Below are 25,927 nucleotides of genomic sequence, written 5' to 3'. Positions count from 1 at the left end.
GCAGGATTGAGGCTCTTTCCACCCATTTATCCCCAAATCTGCAGAACTTTGGAAAACAACAAATGCAGGGAAAACACATTGTGGGCCATGAAGTTGCAGAATATCCAGCAATGCAGCCTGTTTCTTCTGTGGGGCTTGGCAACGGATCCATCTGAATGTTTTACCCTATTCCAAAGCTGAGGAAAGGGTGGCAGGCAGTTTAGCCAGGTTGTCCTGTTCTAGAGAGTGTCTCTTGGGAACTATCAGGCCCAGCACCAACATTTAAGGCAGCATTTGCTTCAACTGTCCCATGGCAGTCAGCCTGTGAAGGTGCCTGTAAAGTGATTCATCATCTCAAGGCTAACATGAAACATCAGTTTGAATAGAAAGTAGAGCTCTAAGGCCAGGACAGTCATACAAGGCTCCTTTGGCAGGAGCTGCACCTGCTGTGCAGGCTGGGCCACACCCAGCAGATTGTCCCCCATGTGCTCCACGCCCCAGCAAGGACCCTCCTCATTTCTCAAGTTAATGGCATCATGAGGAGCCATGGTTTTCCCAGGGCCTCTGTGGTTAGTGCTGTGAAATACCAAACACTGCTCACAGCTGCAATTGCAATTGTCCCTCTTCCCACAAAAGCCCAAGGCTCTATCCTTGGCCTTTGCAGGCACTTTCACTTCCCCACTGATCACCACATCTAGGAAAATCTGACAGGCTGGGAGAACTCCAGGAAGCAGCAGGAAGCTGAGTCAGAGGAGCTTTAGTTTGGGTATCAGGAAAAAGGGTTTTTCACCCAGAGGGTGGTTGGGCACTGGAACAGGCTCCCCAGGGCAGTGGTCACAGCACCAAGCCTGACAGGGGTGAAGAAGCATTTGGACAACAATCCCAGGCACTTGGTGTGACCCTTGGGCTGTTCTGGGCAAGGCCAGGAGCTGGACTCGATGGTCCTGATGGGCCCCTTCCAACTCCCCATATTCTACAGTTCTGTGATTCTGAGAACTGATAGGCTGGAGGAGGGCAGAAATAGGTGACAAGAGGAAAGAAGTGAGGTTGGTCAGAGAATCAAGTCACTGAGTTCACAGAAGATGCAGGATACAGGACCCTTCCCTCCCACCATTCCCATTCTCTGTCTCATCCCTTCTCCCTCCCACGCACACGAAGGTGAAGAACATCACTAAAAGAAGAAGAACCTACTTGACTCCCATGTCCATGAGAGCAGTCATTGCTCGTGCAGGAGTCACATTCTCCACCATGATCCCCAGGGTCTGACTGGCTGCTTTCCGAACAAATTCTGGGGAGTTGGACACCATCTGGAGAAGGACCCGAGCAACCTCATCCACCTCAGAGTCCATGTCCTTCTTCAAGGTCACAAAGAGCTCTCCCAGAGTGACAATGGCAGAGTAGGACACCTTGGAACGGAGGTTGGTCACCTGGGGAAATCATGAGGGGAAACAGAAGAATCACCTTGGAAAGAAAACCAGTTGCCTTCAACAGAAGTCCCAGGAAATGACAACACATCCCACTGTGTCCAGAGGAACATACAAGTACAGGGAGAGCAGGAGAGCACAAGCACAGAAAGGCACTTACTCTGGCACCAATTTCTGGCCTCAGACCTGCTCACTGCAGGCCTAAAATAAAAATTTCATTAAGTGTTCTACTTGACTCTTCTAAAATGTCCACAGCTTTGATTTTAGGCCCTTTTACTGGAAAATTAAAGCAAGAGCTGCTTTCAAATCATAAAGGCACAAGTGATAAAGATAAAAGAGTCAGGTGCTCCTGTTCAAAAAAGCAACACCAGCAGTTGAAGCACTCAGCCAGGAAACAGAAAACACAGGCTCAGCTCTACAGACTCATTCGCAGTGTTGAATTACAACTTGGGCAGAGATTGGGACTCTGGCAAATAACAGCATTAGTGTCTCAGTTTCTGCATTTGCACATTGCATTATAAAGGCACCACACTCAAAGATGAGTGTCAGATACCCGACCTGCCAGTAAATACAGCTGCATGTGCCCACAGATCCTGCAGATAGCTGAGAGACATTGGAAATCTCAGGTCTAAAACCAGAAATGAAGGCAGACCCTGAGCACACATGGAGATGAACAAGCTCATCCCTACTCTACTCACTGTGTATGAAGTAGGGGGGACAATTCAGAGCAATGTTCTCACCTCGCTGGTAAGTGCCAAGCAAACCTCACGAAGTCTACAAAGCAGGACCTCTGAATGGGACCCAGCCAGGTGTTGGATGCTGAAGAGTCCCTTCTCCTTCAGCTCCCTGAAAGGCAGAAGATTGATTTTTCTCTCCACCAAGGCAGCAGCCTCTGAAATGACCAGGCTGGCAGCTCAGTTGAACAATGGGAGGAGCTTTTCAAGGAGTATTTAATGAAATCGTGGAATGCGTTGCCCCAGGATGCTGTGGCTGTCAAAAGCATTCACAAACCCAAGAGGCAAAGAGAGGGGTTTCAGAGTGGCCATTTAAGAAGACAGCCTTTCTGAAATCTCTGGCCCATGAGGCCCCTCTGTCTCTGCTTCCTAGAAGCTGTGAGACCGGGCCATGCTGCTGTTTCTTGTCCCCTCCCTGTACCTGTCCCTGAGACACAGTGCCACCGGGCTGTTATTGGGGCATTTTCCTTCTTTGTCAGCCCCAGCAGGCATTCAGCAGGGAGAGTCTGCACTGCCACTCTGGAGCTGAGTTTCCACTCTACAATCTCGGCCTCTCTGTCACCCCCTCCACTCCACCTCACACATTCCCCAAAAAAGCAGCAGGATGTCTGCTGGGACCGCCTCAGCCTGCAGGAAGGCCAAGTGGGTCCTGGCCTCTCCTGACCCACAGCACAGCTTTCTTTCATCCCAGCATGGAAATATAGAAACTGTATTATCACATCACACAGAGGGCCAGGAGCTTTTTATTTTGGCTGCAAGTGTCCACAGGCATTGGGGAAGAGGAGAAAAAGAGTGTTTTGCAGCAAGCAACCCGGCTACTCAGGCAGGATGGTAGGAAAAGTGTCTGGAAGCTGCTTTTTAGGACTTTGGTTGTTCTGCTGAAGCCTCTGACAGAGCTGATGGGCAGATCCCAGAGCTGTGGAGCGTTCCTGGGAAATTTGTCCTTGGATATGTCTACGAATGCTCTCCCAGCCATGAACTGCCATCTGTGTCCTGTCCATATGTCACTGCCTTGACTGTTGAGTGTCTGAGGTGCCTCTTGAGGCTGCTATGGACCTCCTTCACCAAGGAATGGATTGTGATACAACATCCCTTTCTGCTTATGTTTGGGCACTGACAGAGCCTGGAGCCCTCTGGCTGAGCTTGGGCTCTCGCCAAGCAAGATTGCAAATGAGAGCAGCTCATGGTCCTCAGCTCCTCCCTCCTGCTGTGACAGACAGACATGGCCATGGGGACAGAATGGAGCTGCCCCATCTGCCAGGTCACTAAGAAGGATGTGAATTTTTCTCTGCCCTGTCACCACCAGTTCTGCCTGGGCTGCATCCTGCAGTGGGCAAAGAGAAATCCAGCATGCCCACTCTGCAGAAGAATGATAGAAGCTGTCAGGTTTTCTGAGTAGGATGAACAGGACTACATACAATTTGCCATCAGCTCCCCCAAACAATTGCTAGAGTCCAGCAGGGAGAGAGCCTGGCCACCTTGCTGAAAACAGCCCCCAAGACCCTGAGATGGCTGCTCCATCTTCCCCACGGGGAACACTGTCCCCAGCTGAGCAGGGGCTGCAGGACCAGAGCCTGTGGATGGCCTCCTGCCCAAGGTGTGGGCCGAATTTTTCAAATAACAATGTCATCTACTGGACCAAAGGTGGCCCTGGCTGCACCAGAAGCTGGAGGGAATATGCCAGCACCAGAGATGGCTGGTTAAAGAATTCATAGAGCAGCATCCTGCACGCCCTCTGTGCCTATGGTCAAGTTGCCAAAATCTTGGTGCCAGTACTGCAGCTTGTCCTCTGGAGCAATCTGAATTGCTGCTAGCATAGTCCAGGGTAAAGAAGCAAAAAGGACCTTTGCATCATCTCCACAGATGTTTTATTCAGCTGTGCAGGGAGATGTTCAGGTCCCAGCACCCACGCACAGAGGGTCTCACTTTGTCTCCACAGGGGCCTGGGGCTGACCCTGATCTCAGGGCAGTACAAAGATAAGGGGAGCACTCAGGGAATAGGGAAGGTGTGGCTCAGGAACACAGGAGCAGACACAGGAACAGGGGAAGGAGCCAATGGGCTCTAACAGCTTTTTGAGGGAAGCTTCTCGTGTCTCCCTAGACCAGGGAATGCCCCCCAGGGTCTCCACAATTCCCTGTGTTTTATATTATTAGGAAAGCTTCTCTGAAGGATCAACTGAATCAACACAAAATGACAAAAACAATCAAAAGCACTCATAAGACAATTGTTCAAAATGCAAACAATTCTGAGTTCCCAATGTGCCAACAGATTTCTTGGAGTGTCTTAGATCTGGCAGGACGGATGCAGGGTTTTCTTAGCACAGTTTATCAGGAAACTGAGTCATTCATACTGACCCTCTGGTCCATGGCCTCCTCACTGTCATTGTGCAGCAAGGAGGCCCAGAGGCTGCTGTGCTCTGGTCCTGTCAGGGATGAGAGCAGCGGCTCTGTGGCCAGCGCCAGCTCCAGCTCCAGCAGCTCACAAGAGGAGGCTCCTTCCAGAAGCTCTGTTGGCTGCAGTGTGGCAGACCAACAGAGCACACTGGAAGCCACCCCCCATTGCAGCCACCCCCCAGCTGCGCCCATCATCCCTGCAGAGCAGGACCTGCCCCAGAGGACCCGCGGCAGGAGCTCAGGACAGTGGCAGGTCCCTGTGCCCAGGGCAGAGTCACAGAACCTCTGCTCCTGGCTGGCACAGGGGCTGCTTACCCTGGTGTCCCACGGAGAGGAGGGACCCCGGGCCCCAAACTCTGCCCAGCCCTGCAAAAGGCCACCTTGCCAGCAGTGCTAGCAGTGCTAGCGAGGTTCCTGCAGCCATTCAGTCCAATAAGAGGAAACAAATGTCTCTTTATCTGACACAGTCTCTGCACACAGCTTTCTCCCTCTTCTCCTGGTGCCTTTCCCTGACTCCAGGAAGAGCTGCAGGAAATGCTGTGTGAGCCATAATAATGGAAGAGTTACTGATAAAAACACTGGGGTGATGCTTTCAGAGGAGTCATGAATGGAAGATTGACCAACCTTCCAATGGTTTGCCAAAAGTTTCCATTCTTTAAATAATTGACTGCAATAAATTAGTAAAAAGAAAGATAAAACAAATTAAATCTCCCACAGCTGCTGGCTTTCCTCAGGCTCCATGGCCTATGTATTGCTAGACTTACTTCATTTAGGCAGAATATTAACTGCCCTGACTTGTTGGAGACTGACCACAAGGTCTCATCTGTGGTGAGCAGTCACTAAAATTAGCTCAGCAGAGGCATCTTCAGCTGTCCAAGTGTAGCAGAAATACATATTCTCTGCTTCATGACTGTGTGGCAACAGCTGCTGGTGTGGATTCGTCAGCGTTGCTTCATGGATTGCTCCTGGGAAGGAACTGTGTGCACAGGCACAGAATGATGGCTTCGATCTCCTCTAATTACTCCAATCGGATGATGGCCAGAACTTTTAGGCAAAAAGCATCATGACAGAATAATTTACAATATTCTCCAAACTACTCCTGTGGTTTTGATTTTCTTACTGATTAGGTTCAGTGTCTGGCCTCAAGAAATCAGTCCAGAAATAACAGGCAAACCTCAGCTTGCAAGTTAGAGTGCAAGTCTTTAATCTGCCATTTTTGCAGTATCTACAAACAACTTTTCAACATATTTGCAAAAAAAATCTCTTAGTTCTTGCTATACCTATCCAGAACCTGACTCTCTCCTTGTTTCATTTTGATTTGAGATCCAAGCATGATTTTTTTCTGGATGGGGAAGTAAGAACCAGCTGCAAATACAGACTACAAGTGTGAATCTATACTGCAGGAACTGAGCTGTAGCTTGGAATTAAAGGCAAGAAGTGATGCCATGGTAAATGTGAACATTTAGTGCTGACACAGGAGCCTTCTGCAATGCTCCACCAACCCATGGTTCACCTTGCTACAAACTCTCTTTCTGATGTTACAAAGAGTGTTGCAGAACTGACTGTAAGTAAAAAAAGTAGCCAGAATCTTAATTTTTGTTATTATGGTGAACAATGACTATCTAATAATTCAGACCTCATAGAAGTGAGTATTCAGATTTCCACTTAGTACATGCTGGCAATTTTAATTTGAAATCAACAGGTTTATCCAAATCAAGTTATCCATAGGAATTAATTTGCTCTATGATCTAACTAAAAATGCCTCATTGTCTGATAAATTTAGTAGAATTTGGCAAAGTCAACAGTCCACAGATTTTCATTTCTTGTTTAATGGCTATTCTGCAGGAAAGCTTTTACAGACTAATCAGTTTGGATGTAATTAAATCTAGCCATTTTGGTATTAGAACAAAACCATATGACTGCACAGCCTTTTAAAAAATATTTTAAAATAAATTTTCAAATCAACAGTCTGAGTAGGACTCAGAATAAAAACTCTACCAAACTTCAACTCCATTGGAAGATTCCCTTGTCACCCTGTGAATCAACTCTGCATTCAGAAGATTAAAAGTCCCAATTATGGTGGTATTTTTTGGTATGGTTAGGAATTGGGGAAGGGTCTTCTTCCTTCTCAACTCCATGCTGCAGTGCCTTTGGGATGTGGCCTGCTGGCCGTTGTTTGTGCAGCCCTGGTATTTCTACATGAGGCAGAAAGTGCAATTGCATTTCCAGCCAAAAGCCCATGAGGAGTGGGGCAGCCGGAGCTGTGCCAGACACAGGCCAGCAGCTGTGCCGCGAGAGGGTTTTGGTTCCTGCCCGGTGCAGCTGGTGCATCTCTTCCGTGACTGCCTCCCCTTCCCAGGTGCCCGGGGATAGCAGGTGCAGGGTTCTGCAAGGGCTATGGAACAGGGTGGGGATGTCTGCTGGCAACAGAGTGCAGCGGAGAGCAAACAGCCCAGGATGTTCCTGGAGTGTGTGACAGAGAACTTGTGACACAGCTGGTGACTGAGCCAGTGAGGGAAGGCACTGCTGGACCTGCTGTTTGTGAAGAGAGAAGGGCTGGTGGGTGACAGGAGGGTTGGAGGCGGCCTTGGGCTCAGTGCTCACAAAATGCTTGTGTTTGATTCCCAGAGAAGGAAGGAGAGACGTTGGGGAAGTGTTTACCTGCAACAAATTGTGAATTTGTTAAGCTTTAACAGGCGGTGCTGAGTCATACCTTCCCTCACACCAGTGGTTAATGTGTGCAAGTGGATATCTTAGCCTTGAGAATAAAGACAGTGGGCCTACTGAGGAGGTAGCTGCAATGCATTCAAGGAGAAGAAGGCTCTTAACCATGGAAGGAGAATTTGAGGATTGGGATGTTCACCACATGACCAGCAGAGACCTTCAAGAGACCCCTACTCTAAATGTCAGTAATTTTGGGGAAGTGATTTAAACATGTCAAATACTTTGTGAGAATGTTTAGCCTGTGAGTTTGAGCAAAGTAATGAATAAAAGTAATGAAAGGAATGTCTTAGTTCCATGGATACACACACGTGGGTGTGCATGTTTCAGGGAAGTGATTCCCCACGCACCCAGCACTGAAATAAAGTAATGCCTCTTTTCTCACACTGAGCTGGCAGTGTGGATCGGGCCCTGCTCGGTAACTTTCATTTTGGTCATTTCTATTGAAGCATAAAGAATGGTTGAAATGTGATCTTTTCCAGCTGTTTCCATCTTGTTTACCTTTTGGGGGACCAAGGTTCTGTGCTGCAGGTGAGCTGGGTGTGTGCAGAGCAGTGCAGCCCCAGAAACCCCTTGGTTTGCCCAAAGGTTGCCATGCCTTGCTCCCAGGTGTGCCCAGCTCTGGCAGGAGAAGGAGCCCGCAGCGCAGTGGGCACCGTGCCCTGCCCAGCCGGGGCTCTCTGGCACAGAGCAGCAGCAGCGCCAGCGCCGTTCAGCTGCTCCTGCCTTGGCTTCCCTGGGACACAGGAGCCTCTGGAAATCAGCACCGCCAGCCGCGTTCCCAGCTTGGAGCAGCTGCTGCTGGCGGGCAGATGCTGCCAGTTCCACTGCTGCCAAAGGGGAAGAAAGGCAGAGCAGGGGAAGAGATGTACATACACAGCAGCCCTGGGAACATCCAATAAACATGCAGATATATGGGGTGATTTGTTAGGAATTACTTCAGCTGCTATGCCAATAGTGCTTTCTCTCCTGGTTCTGTACAATGCTTTGGGCCATTTTCTTGGTCTGGTTTCCTTTGCTTGGGTCCCATCTGAATGCTCACTTGGGGTACAGGCTGTAGGTGCTTGGGGCACTCTTGGAGTTCCTCTTGGATCCCTTGAACAACAGGGTTTGGCCCACGGGGGGAGTTTGTGCTGCTTTGTGTCAGAGGAGAACTTCGAGGCCATTTTGTGTTTGCTGTAGGGGAGGTTGGTTACTGCTTTGCATAAATTCACAGACTAACATGCTTTGTGATGCTTTGCTTTGTCATACTTTGCTTTGTGATATCAGGGCATGGTTGCCACATCATCGTGGTGACATCAGAAGGTTGCCTTGTTGCACGGAAGGCCTCAGTGCCAGAGCAGCCCTAGGGATTGCTGAGATCAGGAGCATCCTCCTGATTGTGGCCTTTGTCAGTGTGTAGCTGCACACTGACAGGAGTCTTGGCTTTTGTAGTGCTGGGGTAAACTTGAACAACAGTGCTACAATGATTGAGCAACTCGCTGCTGCAGTTTGCACCATGTATGGCACTGTTTATTCTGCCTATTTCATGACTAGCCTGGCAAGTAAGTAGAGGTTTCAACTCTATTTAGGTTAGGGTGTAAGCTAACCTGGCTTTTGCATGTCTTCCTGCTCTTTCTTAGTGACTGGGTTGATTTTGAAAGAGAAAGAGCATTAGGATGCCAGTGGTTTGGTAAAGCTCCTGTCAGGGCGTTCAGCTAAAAAGGGGGTGCCTGTAGCCACAGGGGCAGCATTTGCAAGGGAACCTGCAGGGCTTCCGTTCCCTCCAGGGAGAGTCTGTGGCAGCAGAGTCTGTCATTTCCTCAGTTTGCTGGATCAAGCAGGACAACTTCCAAAATGCAGACTGGGAGGCCTTCTCAGAAGGCCTTCTAAAGACTTTGTAGTTCTCCCCAGAACTGAGGGACAGCTTCTTTTATTCTAAATGTTGTAATGAAAGGATTTGACTGTCTATTTTGACCCTTGACTGAGTGCTAAAATAGTGATTCCCTTTGCAGTGAAGTGCAAACTCTAAAGCCATGAGTGTCTGCTCCTGAGCCCTGGAGCTGCTGCTGTGCTGTTTCACAGTAGAACTGCCACAGCTCGGGGATTTTGGGGAAGCTTTTCTGGGTGACTGTTTTCAGCAACTTAATGGGAATTAGTGCATGCAACTTCTGTTTTTTAAAAAAGTACCTGAAAGACAAGAGAACAAGAGCTGCTTTATCTGTTGAACAGAACAGAAGCATGGAGTGTTGAAGAACAATTTGCGTTTCCTTGATCACGTTTGTATTCATTTACTGGCTAAACAGGCCGAAGTGTAGGCACAACCAAGATTATTGTCCTGATCTCTTGCTGGCTGTGTGAAAGAAGTATGTCACGTGGAGGGATGTTGATAAAGAAAAATACTCTCTGTTTGGGTTGACTTCTTCTCTTCTGTGGGATTCAGCAGCCCAGGCAGTTTTCTCACAGCCCTTGTTCATTTTCCCTTGCCCACTCCAGATCACATGATCCGTGTATTCAGAGGTGCTGATCCTGAGGTGAGTGAGAAAGGAACATTTCATGTTCCTGGTGCTTAAGAATTGTAGAGCAAGCTGTGAGCTTGGCCTGTGGCCGCAGAGTGTAGAGGGCCAGCTGGGTAGGCTGAAAGAAAATCCATTTCCATGTCTGCAGCAGCAATAACAAAGGCATCGCTGGCTTTTTCCTGATTTTCCATTTCAGAACTTTCAAGGAATGAAAAGCTCATTTTGCAGAGAGAATGTTGCTTCTTGATAGTAGCCAGGGCATAATGTCTAATTCAGAACTATTAGCAATTCTGTTGAATTAGCCCATTTAAATTCAGTCGCAGTGACTTAGAATCCCATTGTTCTCAAAGTTTCTGATTTGTCCTTAGTACAGCTGGTTGTAGAAATAGAGCTGAATAGAATAAAGTGCTGAATAGAAATAAGGTTATAAATTATAGGTAACTTTCTGTCCTTCACACTGCTGTTTGTCCACAGATCACAGAACCAACAGCAGTCTCTCCTCTGGCTCCCTCTGCTCATGGAGAGGAGGCCAAAGAGGAGGCAAATGAGGTGGATGAGCGCCAGCCTCCAGCTGTGGTCACACCACAGCCTGACCATTCTGAGCCAGTAAGTGCCAGTTGTGTGTGCTGCTGTCTTTGGTGCAAGGCAGAGCTGCAAGTTTCTGACCAGCCGGCACTTGCTGTGGCTGGCTGAGGATGCTGAGTGCTGGAGTCCTGCCAGGACCTGGTGATTGCCCCCAGCCTGTTACAGCTGGACAATGGGCTTTGATCTGTCATGCTTAGGCAGCAGCTTCCTGGCATTTGGACAGGGGCCAGCCTGGAGCATGAATGCTGCCTGATCCCAGAGCAGGGAGCATGTCAAAGACACTGTGCTCAGCCTTGTCAGATACACAGGGGACACTGTGGCATGGAGGGACCTGTCCCCCTGCACGGACTGGCCAAGTAGCTGCAGGCACAAAAAAATGCTGATCTGACCACACAAGCTCTTTGTGGTGCTTTGTCCCCACAAACTTCTTGGGTGTGCTTACTTGGGACTATTTCAGAGACACGCTGGGGATGTAGAGCTGCTGCTTGAAGTCAGGGATTTTGGTGCCTTTGTTGTCAGGTTGCTCTTCTGCCTCTTCAGGCAGAGCAGCCAGTAGCAGAGCAGATAGGTGCTCTGAGTCTGCCTGTTTCTTGGTCTTTGATAAGCTGCAAGGAGATGACTGTGTTGTCCATGAAGCTGGGGGGGGCATTCTTGTCTAGTGTGGCAAAAGAAACAAAGTGAGTAGTTCTGAACCCTTCTTCTGAGGCAAAACCCAGACGCTGCATGTGTCTGTTGATACCTTCTATTGTGTAGTTTGCTTTGAAAACTGCATTGGAGCCTGGAGTGGGAGCAAAGCTGCAAGTCCTTGACTGCTGTCTTGTAATGCTAAAACCAGGATGTACACCTTGCAATGATGCCTGCTGTATCTGAAGTGAAATGGGCACCTTTGTGGCTGGGAAGCTGCGTGGGCCAAAAGGACGCAGGGCTGGCGGCCTTGAGCCGCTGAAGATGAGGCAGCGTGTGGCCAGGGGGCCAAGAAGGGCCAGGGCACGGTGGCCGTGTCAGCAGCAGGGGGGCAGCAGGAGCAGGGCAGCGAGCGTGGCCTGTGCTGGGCAGCGCTGCGGCCACCGCTGCAGTGCTGGGTGCAGCTGTGGGCCCTGGGAAGCAGAAAGTCCTTGAGGGGCTGCAGCGCGTGCACAGAAGGACAGGGGAGCTGGGCAAGGGGGTGCAGCACAAGGCCAGCGAGGAGGTGCTGAGGGAGCTTTAGCCTGGACAATGGGGGCTCATGAGGGACCTTCAGGCAGACTTCCATAGATCCCTGCCTTAGATCCATAGATCCAATGCTCAGCACAAGGGCTGTTTCCCTGCCAAACATCCCTTCACTGCATCCAAGTGCTTTAGACACTGGAGTAGGTAACACTTTCATATTTTGTTTGTTTATTTGTTTGTTTGTTTGCTAGAAGGAGAAGCCTTGTGTAATTTCTCCTTCTCCAGGGAGCAAAGGAGCTTTTTCTCAATCTTTCCTGCCCTTTTCCAGCACTGGTGGAAACACATCACTTTCAGGTTAACGGCTCCCGTGTCTTTTGGCAGCCCAGGGAATCAGTGTGTGTTGTATTTGGGAATTGAGCAGGAAATCAATGCCCTTGCATTCCAGCTGGTGCTCAGAGATTAGAGGAGCTGGGAGGGGCTGGGCTGCATTTCTGATTCCAGCCACTTTAGCACCATCAGTGTGCTCGAGTCCAAGAGAAGAACTTGCCCGAGCACAGATGCACAAAGAGTGCAGTTCCCAGTGCAACGCTCTGGGTCTGATTGCATTCCATAAGGACCCACACGCTCCAGATTCCCCAAGAGTGTGGGTTACTGAAGCAACAGGAGAGCAAGTTCAGGATGGCTGCAGATCGGGGCACTGCTACCGAGTGTTGATGTGTGTAGCGACAGAAAGGACAGTATTGATTCAGGGTGACCCCCACGTGGTGAATAATGTGCTTTGACTCTATGATTTAGAAGGTTAAACAAATGCTTTCTTAAGCTATGTTATATCACACTAGTACTATATTAAAACTATACTAAAGAGATACTATACTAAAAAGCTACTAAAGAAAAACTTGTGACTGTCTCCAGACAGTCACGACACAGCTTTTATCTAATTGGCTAATCAAGCTAAACAACTATCACTAAAATCCAATTAACAAATCACTTTCAGTAAACAATCACTAGAACACATTCTACATGTACTAAACAACAAGAACAGCAAGTAGAGATAATAATTGTTTTCTCTTCTTAAGTTTCTCACTACCTCCCCTTAAAAAAAACCTAGGAGAGAGAATTATATCTCTCTGTGTTCAAAGAATGTAAATACCACAGTACAGTAAAGAGAGATTATAAAAGTGAGATCTGTCTGTCTATCTATTTGAATCTTCCTGGCTCTGCTCCAAAGCAGTGGAAGATGCAAAGCTCACCTAAAGGCATCCCTTCAGGAGAGGAGTAGAGACAAGTTCCATTGACTGATCCTGAGCAGGCAGAGATGTTTCCCCCTCCAGAGATGGTTGTTTTTTCCCCTCATGTTTCCCTACTCCAGCCTTTTCTGACCTGAAGCCTTCTTTTTATCCTTTAAATTTTTGCATGTCCTAAGGGAGTGGAACTATCCCATGCTGTAGTTGGGGTCTGGTGACTTTGCCCATACATGCATTACATGACACATGGTTTCCTTTGCTGGCATCCCCAGGACTGTGTAAGTGCATTTGTTAATGAGGCCTTATGAGAAACTCTGTTACTGCTGGTCAGAATTCTCAGTTGACAAAAGAGGGAGAAGAAACACCTTGGTCCTCCTCCATATACTGAGATGGCCATAGAGGTTCTCTGACTTCCATCAGAGATCTTTGCATGCATCCTTATCTCCTGAATGACCCCATTTTCTAACAAGAGTGTAGATGTCAGGAAGGAGGAATGCTGGTGCAGGCCTGAAGGGAATGTGAACTCCAGAAGTGTCTCTCACAAGGAGTGAGCTCACCCAGGAAGCCACCTGCAGGGCCAGGATGGAGCTGTGGGACAGGGCGGGGTGTCAGTCACCACTGAAAGACAAAGAGGACATGGCAGAAGCAGAGGGAGGCCCTCACCAGACCCTTGAGAAATGCCACACCTTCCCTGTCAGCTGCCTGAGAGGCTGTTGGAGCTTCAGCCCCAGATGGCCCCTGATTGTAGGGCCAGGGTCACTTTGGAATCTGTGCCTCCCCACGGGCAGAGAAGGACCCAGCAGAGCAGCAGCACAGTGCTTTGGGAGCGTGTGAGCCCAGCAGTCTTTGAGTCTTGGCCCACAAAGGTCGTACGGGAAGGTGAAACCCATCTTCTCTTGCTTTCTGTGCAGGTGCTTCTAGAGAAAGAGCAGGAGCAGACTGCCTTATCTGAGATGCCATGCCAGATTCAGGGAGAGCTGTTCCCTGCCCGAGAGCAGGAAGAGCAGCTCAGGCAGCAGGTGGAAGAGCCACAGGAGAATGGCCAGGTAAGCCTGACGGGCCAGGGGACAGAGGGAAGGGCAGGAAGAGGGGCATAAACCAGAGCTCCTGGGACTGAGGAGGCCAGGAAGTCTCACAGGCACTGAAAGGACAGAGCCTTGGAATCTGCAGAGACCAGCACCGGGACAGGATGGTTACAGTGGAAGCAGAGCTGGGGAGGGAAGCAGAAAGAAGGGGCTGAATAAATGTGATTTTGAGGCTAAAAGAGGGAAAAGCTGATCTTGATGGCAGCTCTCAGTCACTTGCTCTGCTTTTGTGTGTACAGAACATCAAGGCACAGCCACAAGCAGAGCTGCCTGAAGCTCAGAGTGACATCATGGCAGCAAAGAGGAGGAATGAAGACATCCAGGAGGAGAAGAATCTCCCTATGCAGAGGGGCAATCAACAAAAACAGGTGAATGAAGGAATGGCAGCCACTCCACTCATGAAAGAGAGTCCTTTCCGTTGTTGTTTACAGAAAATTGATGAACAGGTGCAGGCACAGCTGCAGGAAACTGAGGCTAGGATCAAGGCAAGGAAGAAGAGGCTAGACGAAAAAATTAAAATCATCAAAGAGAAAATTAATCACCTCCTTCAGGAACAAAAGGCTCTAGAAAAGCAAGTGAGTGAAACAGCAATAGCCACTGCAGTCACCCAAGGGGTGGTTTCTGCCCTCCTTGCCTTTCCAGTGCAGAGCAGCAGGGGGTGGGTGATGCCTCTGAGGCCATCCTGATGAGGCCTCTGTCAGAGCTGCTCTGAAGGGCACTTCCTGGTCTGCTGAATCTCAGCTGATGCTCTAGACAGTGGCATTACTCCCTTGGCCATTTAGCCAACACTCATCCGAATGAACTCCTGCTGGCTTCTTCCAGGTGACCTTGTTTCTTGAGGTGTTTTTGCAGGTGAACATGGTCACTCACGTAGATCTGGAATACGAGCTACAAGCTGTCTGTATCCCTTGTGAATCTGCTCCTGTCCTTTTCTTTACTTTCTTCCCAGTCGATGACTCCTGGCTGACGGGGACAAGCTGTAGTCTCTGACTGCTTTGTTCTGTTTGACTTGAGGTGGAAGTGTTGCCATCCTACCTGGCAGCCTGCAGAGAGTTCCAGCAAATGATGGGCAACCAAGAGCCCCGAGGCTGGCATGAGGCCCAGGAACTGAACCATCCAGAGATGCTGCAGGATGAGCACATCCCATGGAAGGTGCAGAAAAAGAGAATTTCATGGCAGGAGGTAGAACATTAGAATGAGGAGCTGCAAATGTATCTGCAGACCTAGGAGGGGGAAAGGAGTCTTTGGGAGGAAGTGGAGGGGTCGTTGCTGCAGTCATCCTTTAGAACAAGAAACTGGCTATGACCTCGAGTAAAACCAGCCTTTGGTTTTGACCATTTGGTTTCACAAGTGGACATCCAAAGCAATCCAGTTGAAGAGCTCTGCATGTGGCTGACAGCAGCTTCCTAAGGGCTTGCATTTCAAATGGCAATCTCTCTTGCATTTCAGGGCAATCTCTGCCACACCTTCCTGACATAAACTCATTTCTTGTCTCAGATCTACACCAACTCTGACACTGAAGCTGCTGCAGAAGCAGCAGTGCCGTCCCAAGGAGCCTTTGCTCTCCAGCTGAAGAAGTGGGGCCTGAGCACTTGGTTCACCTCCCGTGCTGACCCAGCTGCTGCTCAGCAACAGGAGATGACAGGTGACTCCCTGGAGCAACTGAGTGCGTCTGGTATCTTTGTTATCTGAGGGACAGTGTATTGTGTGCACGTGTCAGCATAGCTGTACCAAAGGGTTCTCCTCGGTTTAGTGTCACAGAAGTGCTGGCGTTGCTCCGAGGCAGCAAGAGAAAGCTCTGGGTGTTCCTGCTGCCTCTGAGGGCAGCTTAGACTGGCTGGAGTTTGCCTGGGCTTCCCTCTCTGCCGAAGGCAGAAGCAGGGATTGTTCCTGGATCAGCAGAAGGCTGTGACTGCTTGAGTCCTAGCCACTGGCAGAAGCTCTGCTGAGATCAGTCTCTAGGAGAACACATCAAGCCCTTTGTGATTCTGCAGCACAACCCAATGAATCTGCTTCTTGCCCTTAACAGCTGCCAGTGCTGTTCTCTCAGAGAAGATCTGGTAGGGTTGAGAAGAGAGCCCAGTGGATTCTGTGTCTACCATCACCTGTTGGGACAAAAAGGGCACTGATCTGCGCCTCGGTGTGGCTGATCTCAAAGCCCATTCTGCTGTGTCCTGAATGGGGGCAACAGCTTGTACAGGGCTCAGGCTCACTCTGGCTTCTTCCAGTCAGTGCCTGTCAGTGCTCATGCTTGGGCTTTGCCAGCCTTGTTGTGGTCGCTGCCCTGCCCCTGAGGGCTGGTGGGAGTGCAGAGGCTGGAGCCTTCCTTAGCTGGGAGGGTCCCGCTGCTGCCCGGCTGCTGCAGCGCGGAGCTGCCTGAGGCAGCAGCCCCTTCTCTGGGCCGGCTGCTGCGTCGCACGGCCCGGACTCACAAGAGGGTCAGCATCTCCTCTGGGCAGCTCTCTGTGTCACAGGGTGCCTGAGGAGCACTGCTGTCCTCTGTGCCCATGCCCGCCGTGCCGAGTTGGGAGGATGGGGACGTGTGCGGTGCCGAGAGGGCGAGTGCAATGGGAGCGACTGATCCGCGCTGTCGGGGTGGAGAGAAGCGGCGTGGTTCTTCACGCGGGGCACGGGCAAGGGCGTCTTTGAGCTCAGCCTGCTCATAAAGGGTGAGGGCCCTGATGCTGAAAGCCCCGTCAGGATTGCTTCTAGCATGAGCTGCTCTGGTTTACAAACGCAGAGGCATTCTTCTGGCAAACTGCTGCAAGCTGGAAAAGATGGGAACACTTGGCAATAATTCCTCCTGTTCTGAACTTGACATCTGTTCAGAGGAATTGATTCTAGATGTCCAGGTGCATTTAATCTTAGCAAGTAGGAAACCTTTTCTAAATCTCACAGTGTTTATTCCCAAGAAAACAAAGGCACTGTTAGTTCCAGCTCTCCTTAATGTTTCTAGATGACAAACTTACTTGCCTTGGTAGGTGTTCTCTTCTGGTCTCAGTCTCTGAATGTATCTCCCTGTGCTTCCCTGTGTGTCTGCTGTCAAGAGGTCTCTCACTTCAAAGGATGCTAGAAATCAGTCTCTGTGCCAGCCACTTGTGCTGTGGACCTGCTGTTCTTTTCTTGTTGTTCCAGTTCCTGTTCCTGTTGTTGTTAGCCAGCTGTCCACAAAGGGAGGGCTCAGAGCCCCAGACACTGGGGCTGCCTTTTGTATCTCCTAGAAGCTGGGATCTCTGCTTTAAAGTGAACATCTTGCATTTTGTTTCCCTCAGGGAGAATGGCGAAGATGGAAAATCCTATTATAAAATACATTGAACTGGAAAATATTGGCAGTGGGTGAGTCCAAGCAATGTTAATTTTACCAAACTATGCATCAGGTGTTTTGCTGGTGGAATAGGTATCAAGTGTGAAGTCAGACAAGCTGCAAATGTGTTCAGGCACTGGGCTTAGATTGTCAGTGCTGATCAGAATTTCTAAGTGTGCTCAGAAGGCATTGTCAAAGACATCTCCATGCTTCCAGTGTCCTGCAGGTCTTAGGCATTTACAGCACAGATCTCCTGCGTGGGCTGGCTTTCACTGCAAGATCTAAATGGCTTCTCCTTTCTCTGCTTCTGTTTTGTTTCTAGGACTTTTGGAGATGTTTGTAAAGCACTCGACACTGCCACAGGAGGAGAGGTAAATGTCAACAGCACCTGCAGACTCTGCTGCACTCGAGGGCTTTCCCTTCTGGTGTGAGCTGTGGCTGGAGCTTTGGGCAGAGCTGTGCTGAAAAGGCACAAGAAGCACAGACTGGTGCCAGCCCGCAAAATGCATTTGGGACTTTGTCCTCCTCAGCTGCCGGAAGGAAGGCACGGAGGGCAGTGGTTCCTTTCAGAGAAGGACGCGCTCACTCGCTCTCCATTGCTGAAACAAAGGTGGTGCCTTCGAGCACCTCACTGCTCTTTGGGGCTACAGCTTCAGAGTCCTGAAGTCTCATTTCTGGCTGCCAGCAAATACATCTGAAAGTTACTGGTGGTTCCTTAGCCACCTGCTGCACTTGGGAACTGCACACAGGGAGAGATCTGCAAGGCGTCCCTGAAAGCCCTAAGCCCTGCCCATAGCCCAAGATGTATCCACAGAGTTTTAAGGCATGGATTGCTTCTTCTGAGTCACAAAGAAAGCAGCAGAGAGTGTGGTCAGAGCTTTGTGGGTGATAACTGAGACACGGCTGTTACCAAGTGGTCAAGGCAAAATGTCAGTGGCCCCACATGTCCTGTAACTGGCTCCCAAGGGAGCAGAGAAATGGGCTGTTGGAACGTCAGTTCCTAATTACTGCAGTGCCTAATCACAAGGCAGTTTGGCACAGCTCAGCTGTGTCATTGCAAAATCACTCGCTCCATGTGCCTTGTGGTCTTGTGCCACCAACCACTCAAGTTACTGATTTTCAATGTCATTTTAGGTGGCCATAAAGAAAATACATCTTCAAGGACTGAGGAAGAAGGAACTAAAAGTCAATGAACTCATGGTCATGAAGGTGAATAGGAATCCCAACCTGGTCAATTGTTTAGACAGGTGAGTTGTGCTTTTGTCCCATGAATGTTTGTTCACATATTGCAAACATGCAAGGTAAAATCCCACTTTGGTCACTGGCAGAAAATAGAGCTGTAATTATTGGCTAATTATAACTGCTCTTTTCATCTCCAGTGGATGGGAAGAGATTGCATTTTGTCTGCATGACTCTTCGCTGGCACATGGTATTTGAAAATTGTTCAAAAACCCGGATGAGTCGTGTCTTACTAAATCAATGATCTCTATATTCACAGCCACCACTTTGTTTTGGAGCTTGATTTTTTTCAAGTGTCTTCTTAGGTCCAGGTAAACTAACAAGGATTTCCCTTGGATTGTTGCCACTGTTTTCCATTGCTATGCATGCCAGGGAGACTAGGTGCTTTTTTCCAGAAACACCATGCGTGACAGGTTTTTTATCTGGGCTGTTACTAAACTGCACATTTTGCTTGCTGCCCATCTAAGACATCTCCTTTTTCACAGCTGTGCCTTTCTCCTTGAGACTGCACAGATGGCAAACAATGCACAGCCAAGAGGGAATGTCTATTCCTTTATTTTGTCTTTGTCTCAAAGGGACCTGAAAAGAAGAATCAACCCGTCTTTTCCACACAGCAACCTAGCCATGTACATTCATCTCCACGCCCTTGTTTCCTTCTTTCAGCTACCTTGTGGGTGAGGAACTCTGGCTGGTTATGGAGTACATGGATGGAGGCACTCTGAGCAATGTCATCAGCAAGACCTACCTGTCTGAAGATGAGATGGCAGCCATCAGTCGGGAGGTCAGCAATCCCATCCGTGTTTCCAAGGGCTTGGGCAGGATTGTCTGGGAAACAGGGGCTCAGAGCTGGAGTGATTTCCTGTGCCAAGCTTTGTTTCTGTGTTGCTGCTATTCTATGGGCAAGTAAAAGCATCTCAAGTGAAAGGCCTGCCAGTGCCCCTGCACTCCCTGTACTCAGTGCCAGTACTCTTATCTCCTGCTGTTGTATTCTCGCTCTGTCTCTTGTATTTGTATTTGCTGTTCTCCACCTTGCCTCTCTAAATGTTTGCCTGGAGTCTGTCTTCACTGCATTCCTTGCCTGTAAAAGCAAAGGTGCTGGTGGCAGGATTTGAAATGATCAGCAAAGAAAAAAGACTCATGTCTCACAGTCCTCAGCTGAAAAGGATAGTAGTGCAGCCAAAATGCTCTTTGCTCCCAGAAAGTGACTGGTGGGATACTTCCAAGCCTGTGCTGAGGCCAGCAAGAAAATCTTTGTCATGCAGCCTCCCACCCAAAAGTGATCCGCTTCACACCAAAGGGAGGGACTTTTCCTTTCAAAACCCCTCCTTTGTCCTCTGCATGGAAAAAGCACGTCCACTGCAGCAGGAGTCATCCTGGCTGGTTTGCAGGGCACAGCCTACAACAGCAGGTGCTGTTGCTCTTTCAAAAGCTGACGTGCCTTTCCTTAGAAAGGTCCTGCTCTGCAAGTGTTGGAGCAGCAAGCTCTTCCTCTCAGTGGCCATTACTGTTCTGCTATTACTCCCCATTCCCCTGGAGAGGGAATCTTTTAGATTCTTTGTTTCCTTTCTTGTGTGATGAAATCACATCACTCATTTTTGCCCTCCTGTTTCTGTTTTCTCGCTCAGTGCCTGCAAGGACTGCATTTTCTGCACTCAAACCGCGTCATCCACCAAGATGTGAAGAGCTGCAACATCTTTCTCAAAACTGACGGCTCTGTCAAGCTGGGTCAGTATATTCTTGGTCAGGTGCAGCGTTCCAGGGATGTGGGTGTGGGGCTGCTTGGAGTGACTGCCAGCTCCCCAGAAATGGTGCTGGTGGCAGTGCAGGGACCCCTGCTGCGAGCTGAAGGCACAGTTGCAACGTGCACAGAGGTATAAGGAACCACAAGCAGTCAAGAGTGGCGTTGCTCTGTGTGTGTCCCTTCCAGACAGAGGGAGCTACAATCTAAAGCTTCAGGGGCATAAAGTCCACTGCTGTGAGCAGCATTAAGAAACCTGGGTTTTTTTGGAAGCGGCCAATTCCATACTCCCTTGGCTAAAGCCCCAAGGAAATCGAGCGTGCACAGTTCTCCAGGAGATTCAACAGCACATTCTTAGCCTGAGAGTGGGGAATTCTTTTGCTTGGTTTCCTAATTGGAGCTGGCTTTCATGGTTTGTTGTTTTCTCCACAGCTGACTTTGGCCTCTTTGCTCAGCTCACCCCTGAGCAGGGCAGACGGAGCTGCGTGGCCGGCACTCCTGGGTGGCTGGCGCCTGAAGTGGTGACAGGTCAACCATATGGCCCCAAAGTGGACATATGGTCTTTGGGAATCGTGGGCATCGAAATGGTGGAACGAGAAGTTCCTTACTGGAATGCAACTCCTGTCTTGGTAAGGTGCAAATACTCACTGATCCCACTGTCTTTCTCACCTGTCCCATGTTCTGTGTGCCATTGGACAAAATCCCATTGCCATCTGCTGGAACCACTTCCACCAAGGTCTCCTTCTAAAAATGCCCCTGCAACACATCAGCATCTGCTGTAGCTTTGGTTGTATCAGAAAGGGAAGTGGCAGTTCAGAAACCTAACCAGTTCAGAAACCTGCCATTTTGGCCTCCAGCCATGCCTGACATTTCTCACTTGTTTTTTGAACAATGTTGGAACTCTGTTTCTGAAGGACAAGAATTTTTCAGTGGAGAGGGTAGACATGTGATAAATATCCTGAGAAATGGAGGTTAGACCTTCCCAGTTTCAATTTTATAGAAAACATAAGAAAAAAAGGAAAAAGAAAAGTAAACAAAAAAGAAAAAGAGAAAAAACCTACTACCAAAGCAATGCCCAAGCAGTTCTGCTTGCTTTCTCATTTTTGAAACACAGCTCTTCTCTTCCATTCTGTAGCATCTTTTCCAAATGCTGTGGGTCTTCGAAACTTTCAGGCTTTCAAGTCATCTGTACATGGTTCAGTCATGTGTGTGGGTGGCCTGGATAAGTTTAGGATGTGTTTTTCTCCGACTGCAGTTAGAATTGTTTGCCAAACCCTTGGCTGTTTCTTGGTACTTTAACAAGTTGATGAGCTTGCAGGCAGGTGCCTGGGCTGGGATCCAACGTGGGCAGTTGACACCGGTGCTGTGTTTCTTTACCACAGGAGCAGGGCCATCCCTGGCCTCCACAGTTCTAATGACAGGGAGGACTCCAGCTCCCCACCATGGCCAGTGGCTGAGCTCAGCTGAGAGTCAGGATAAAACCCTCTTTGTCACCTCTGGTGATGTGGGAAAAGGAAAGAAAGCCGCAAAAATTATTTGTACACAAGGGGAGTGCATTGCCATTTCTGGATTTGAAATTCTCCTTTGGGTTGAAGAGGATAATAGCAAAGTCTCTTTGGTCACCATCTATTTCAGTGCCACAAGCACAGAGTTATCGTTACAGTGGTGGGCATTTTTATGGAGACTCCAAGGCCTCTTGCCATTCATATTTTTGTCTATTTGAGATGGATTCTGCAAGTTGAGGTTTGAATAGTTCCAAGTTGGTGTCCTATGTTTCTAAATACCATCTTGCAAAAGCAGAATGAGCTCTGTCCCTCTGACTTGTCAGCATGTTAGAGCTTGGTTCCACACGAACCACACTGGATAACGATCAGCCAATGTCTTGCCAATCTACACTGTAATTCCTTGGCCTGAGGAGTATCAGAAAGACCTGCTGAGCTCCATGGACACTGTCAGCTGCATGGAAGTGAGCATCCTTGGCCTTGCTGAAGAAACTGGAGCTCAGCTTAGGTTAGATGCTCTTGAGCAGGAGAAAGGCTGGGATCGTCAGGTGTTTCCAGAGGCCGGCGTGCCCAGAGGGACTGAGCTCTGGGGAGCAGCTGGATGTTTCTGCACATCATGGAAAGGGATTGCCAGAACAGCTCAAGCCTCACCACAGGCAAACACTCCCCAGCTCTTCTCAGGCAACATTTGCTTTGGGTTTCAAGTTGTTCCCACTTGTCTGTCTGTGAAGATGCCCCTAAAACCACAAGGCAAGCCTCTCAGAACTGGTGTTACATTTCCAGAAATGAAGAAAAGAAGCCCAAACACAAGAAAGTTGCTAAGGCACCGGTTTTTAGAGAGGAACTTACCCCACTGTGCAGTTTCTTCTCACTGGGAAACATGCTTCAAACTGGCGCATGAGGGTGTAAAGGCCACAGAGTCTCTTCTGCTTCTTGTGCAGTGCTGCTGAAACACTCAGTGATCGTGTTTCTCTCCTAGCCCAAGCCACATTCTGCACGTCACCAAGCCAGAGCCTGGTGATGTGGAGAGCCTGCCAAAACCTCCCATTTGTTTCCTGGCACTTTCTGGGATGGGCCTACCATTAATGCATTGACTTGAGTAGCCAAATGAGTAGAGGGTGACTGTAGGGATGGAACCTCTCCTTCTGATTTGACCATGAAAAGTTTTTCTTTTCCATGTAAGGAAAGCAGAAATTTTCAGGCTGCTGAGAGACAGAGCTGCAGGTGGCTCCTGTGTGTCCAAGGAGGCGTCTTCATCCCAGTACATTTGTGCATGCATCTTAATGTGTCTGTGTTGAAGATGAGATTCCAAATGTTTGTTTCCTTACCTGAGGAACACCTGGTGGATTTCCTTTCTTTCCTTCCAATTCCCATTGTTTTCAAGAACAAAGCAAAAAGCTTGATTAGTTTTGTTTTATGGCAGCTGCTCTTAAGGGACCAAGAAGCACTGCAGAGATACTTTTCCATGTACTAACCCTTGGATATAGTAGAGTTAGTATAGCAAAGTCCTTCTTCCAAAAAGCCTCTCAAGCTGGTATGAATCTTCAGGGAAGGAAATGTGCTTGTGGTGATGTAGTTCCCACTAACTAGGTCAGTCAATGAAATCAGCTGCCAAGGCAAGATCTGTGGGATGTTGGAAAAGCTGTGGCTGCATCGGAGTTTGGGTTTTTGGTTGGTAAAGGAAAGTCATCTCTGGGTCTCTGCCAGGGCAGAAACTGCCACTGCAGAGTGGAGCTTAATCAATGGGACCCAGGAGAGCAGTTACAGATAGGAAAGAAGCAGGTGTAGCCTGGTGTCTCCTTTTTCCCCAGCCTCAACTCCTGATAGCCACAGGAGGAAGACAAAAGCTGCAGCAGCCCAACCTATTCTCATCTTGCCTGCGTGACTTCCTGAGCTGCTGCCTGCAGAGAGACGAGGCGCGGCGCTGGTCTGCCAAGGAGCTCCTGCAGGTAAAATGTGAAGGGGCTGCAGGTGAAACAGGGTCTGAGGGACGGGCTCCTCCTCCACTCAAGTCCAAGGCATCAGATGAGCCCCCTTCCTCCTCACCTCCACTCTTGGTGCTCTTCAAATGAAAACAGTGAGGAATCCTAGACTGGGCTGGGCTGGCAGGGCCCTGTAAAGGTCCTGTGGTGCAAGTGTCCTGCAATGAGCAGGGACATCTTTAAAGAGATCAGGTTGCTCAGAGCCCTTTGCCACCGGAGCTGGAATGGTTGCAGGGATGGGGCACCTACAAGCTCTTGGGGCAAGCTGTGCCAGGGTGGCACCATGCTCCGAGTAAACAAGTTCTTCCTTAGACCTACTCTGATTAGATGCCCTTTGTGTTTAAAAATATTTGTCCATATCCTATTGTAACCGACCCTGTTAAAGATGTCCCCCACTTTCTTCAAAGCTACTCTGAAGTCTTGGAAAGTGGCAATAAAGTCTCCCTGGGGCCTATTCTTCACAAAACTGAATAACTCCACCTCTTCTCCGCATTTCCTGAGCAGAGAGGTGCTCTGTCCTCTGTCTGTTTCTGTTGCCATCTTTTCTAATTTGGTGGAGTGTTCAGTTTTATCTAATGGCAAAAGAATTGAAGCAGAGCAATGCAGGGTACAGAGACATGAAATGGTGGTGGAGGAACCCAAGGAAGCCAGTCCCAGCTGAGCAGTCAGAGATTTGGCTGTGGCAGGAGGGGCTGTGGGGGCTCACTGTGAGCCTCTGAGGGGCCCTGGTTTGTGCCCCCCAGCCCAGCCTTGGAGGTTTCTGGCACGCAAACAGGGACAGCTGGGAGGGACTTGTCCCAGCCCCATCTGCTGCCTGGCACGCTCAAGCAGACGGGAACTGCGCCAGGGTTACTGCCAGGTTGTGTGGCAGAGAGGGAACTGCAGGACCCAGTGCCACTGGGCTGGCCCTGCTGGGAAGGAAGGTGCCATCCAGCACACGAGGGGCAGGGCATGGAAAGACAGACATTGCTTTCTGTCCCTGTGGGAATTAGCACAGTGCCTGTCTTTCAAAGACAGGGACCTATGTGAGTCATTGGAGTTTCCTGAAAGGAAGATAACCCAGGGACAGAAAGCACCATTTCTAGAGCACTGGCAGGGCAAAGATCCCAACAAGATAAAGAAACCTGAATAAATGGATGAGTGGGATTCTGGGCCAGGTTTGCCTGTGATGGCAGGGTCCTGCACGTGACTGCTGGGTAGCAGATGGTGCCATTGCTCCTCTTTCTGGGTCTTTTTAGGACCCAGAGCAATCCCGATTGAGCCTGTGAAGCCCTGAGCTTGGAAAGTAATGGTTCACTCTTCACTGTTCTTTGTCTTTTTGTTGTTTGTTTGTTTGTTTGTTTGTTTTGTTTTCTTTTGGGTTTTTTGGGGGGGGGGTTGTTTGTTTTCTTTTTTCTTTTTTTTTTTTTTTTTTTTTTTGTATTTGTTTTTGGTTTTTGGGGTTTTTTTGTGAACAGCATCCATTTGTAACATCAGCCGAGGCTGCATCCACCCTGAGACCACTCATCATCTCAATGAAGAGGAGGATGGAGAAGCAAACAGTGCTATAATCATATCAGGACCATGTTCTCCATAGCCATCTTAGAGTAGGATTTAGAGTAGGACTGTAGAGTAGGATTTAGAGTAGGAGTATGTGGAGAAAAGACAAAAGACTGCACAATTCAATGTGAATCAAGGACAAGCCGTTTATTGTGCTTCTAAACATAGTTTATAATTAGTTCCTATCCTAAAGGTTTCTATAGACATGCATTGTTTGGTTGGTTGCTGCACTTTGTCCAGCATCTCTTGACTGGTAGCTCTATTTTGTCCTGAGGCAAGCACGCATCTTTTCCTTAATCTAATTGGTAGATGCTGTAAGGGTCATTTTATTTGGGTTGCTACCCCTTTGTCTGTCAGCAACTCTTCTGCTTCACCTTTTTATCCACAAAGTTGAATGCAGCTTTATTAAAAACCTGACCTAGTTCTAGAAGGTTAGTTAGTTTAGTTAGCTCCAGAGGTTAGGCTGGTTCATTTAGTGCCTGTCCATTTTTTTGCAAATACCACCCCACAGGATTATAGGGTAGGATTGTAAAGAAATAAAGTTTCTGAAACTTTAACTCATCTGGAAGAATCCTTTCTTTCTCACCCTGTGAACAAGCTGAGCCTTTCCTTCTGAGTGTTCAGCTGTCTATTAAAGGTGCAAATGGCTTCTTTGGTGTTATGAAAAGTACATATTACAGGATAGGCTCTTCACAGATATTAAAATGAACATATATATATATATATAAATTAATATACTATATGTGTTATGTTATCTTAGTCAGTAGTACTGTATTTTTTTCAGTAGTGTGGTATGTTGCGGTGTGATGT

The 25,927-nt window shown here is 48.7% G+C and overlaps 1 pseudogene; it reads left to right on the top strand.

The window, feature by feature from the left end:
* Positions 1–8,474: 8,474 nt before the first annotated feature.
* LOC139605366 (serine/threonine-protein kinase PAK 3-like) lies at positions 8,475–25,525 on the top strand (annotated as a pseudogene).
* Positions 25,526–25,927: the final 402 nt, after the last annotated feature.

The sequence above is a fragment of the Agelaius tricolor genome, unplaced genomic scaffold (assembly GCF_023055355.1).
Source record: "Agelaius tricolor isolate 1412-34295 unplaced genomic scaffold, bAgeTri1.0.p SCAF_65, whole genome shotgun sequence".
NCBI lineage: Eukaryota > Metazoa > Chordata > Aves > Passeriformes > Icteridae > Agelaius > Agelaius tricolor.
This window is presented reverse-complemented; position numbering and strand designations above follow the sequence as displayed.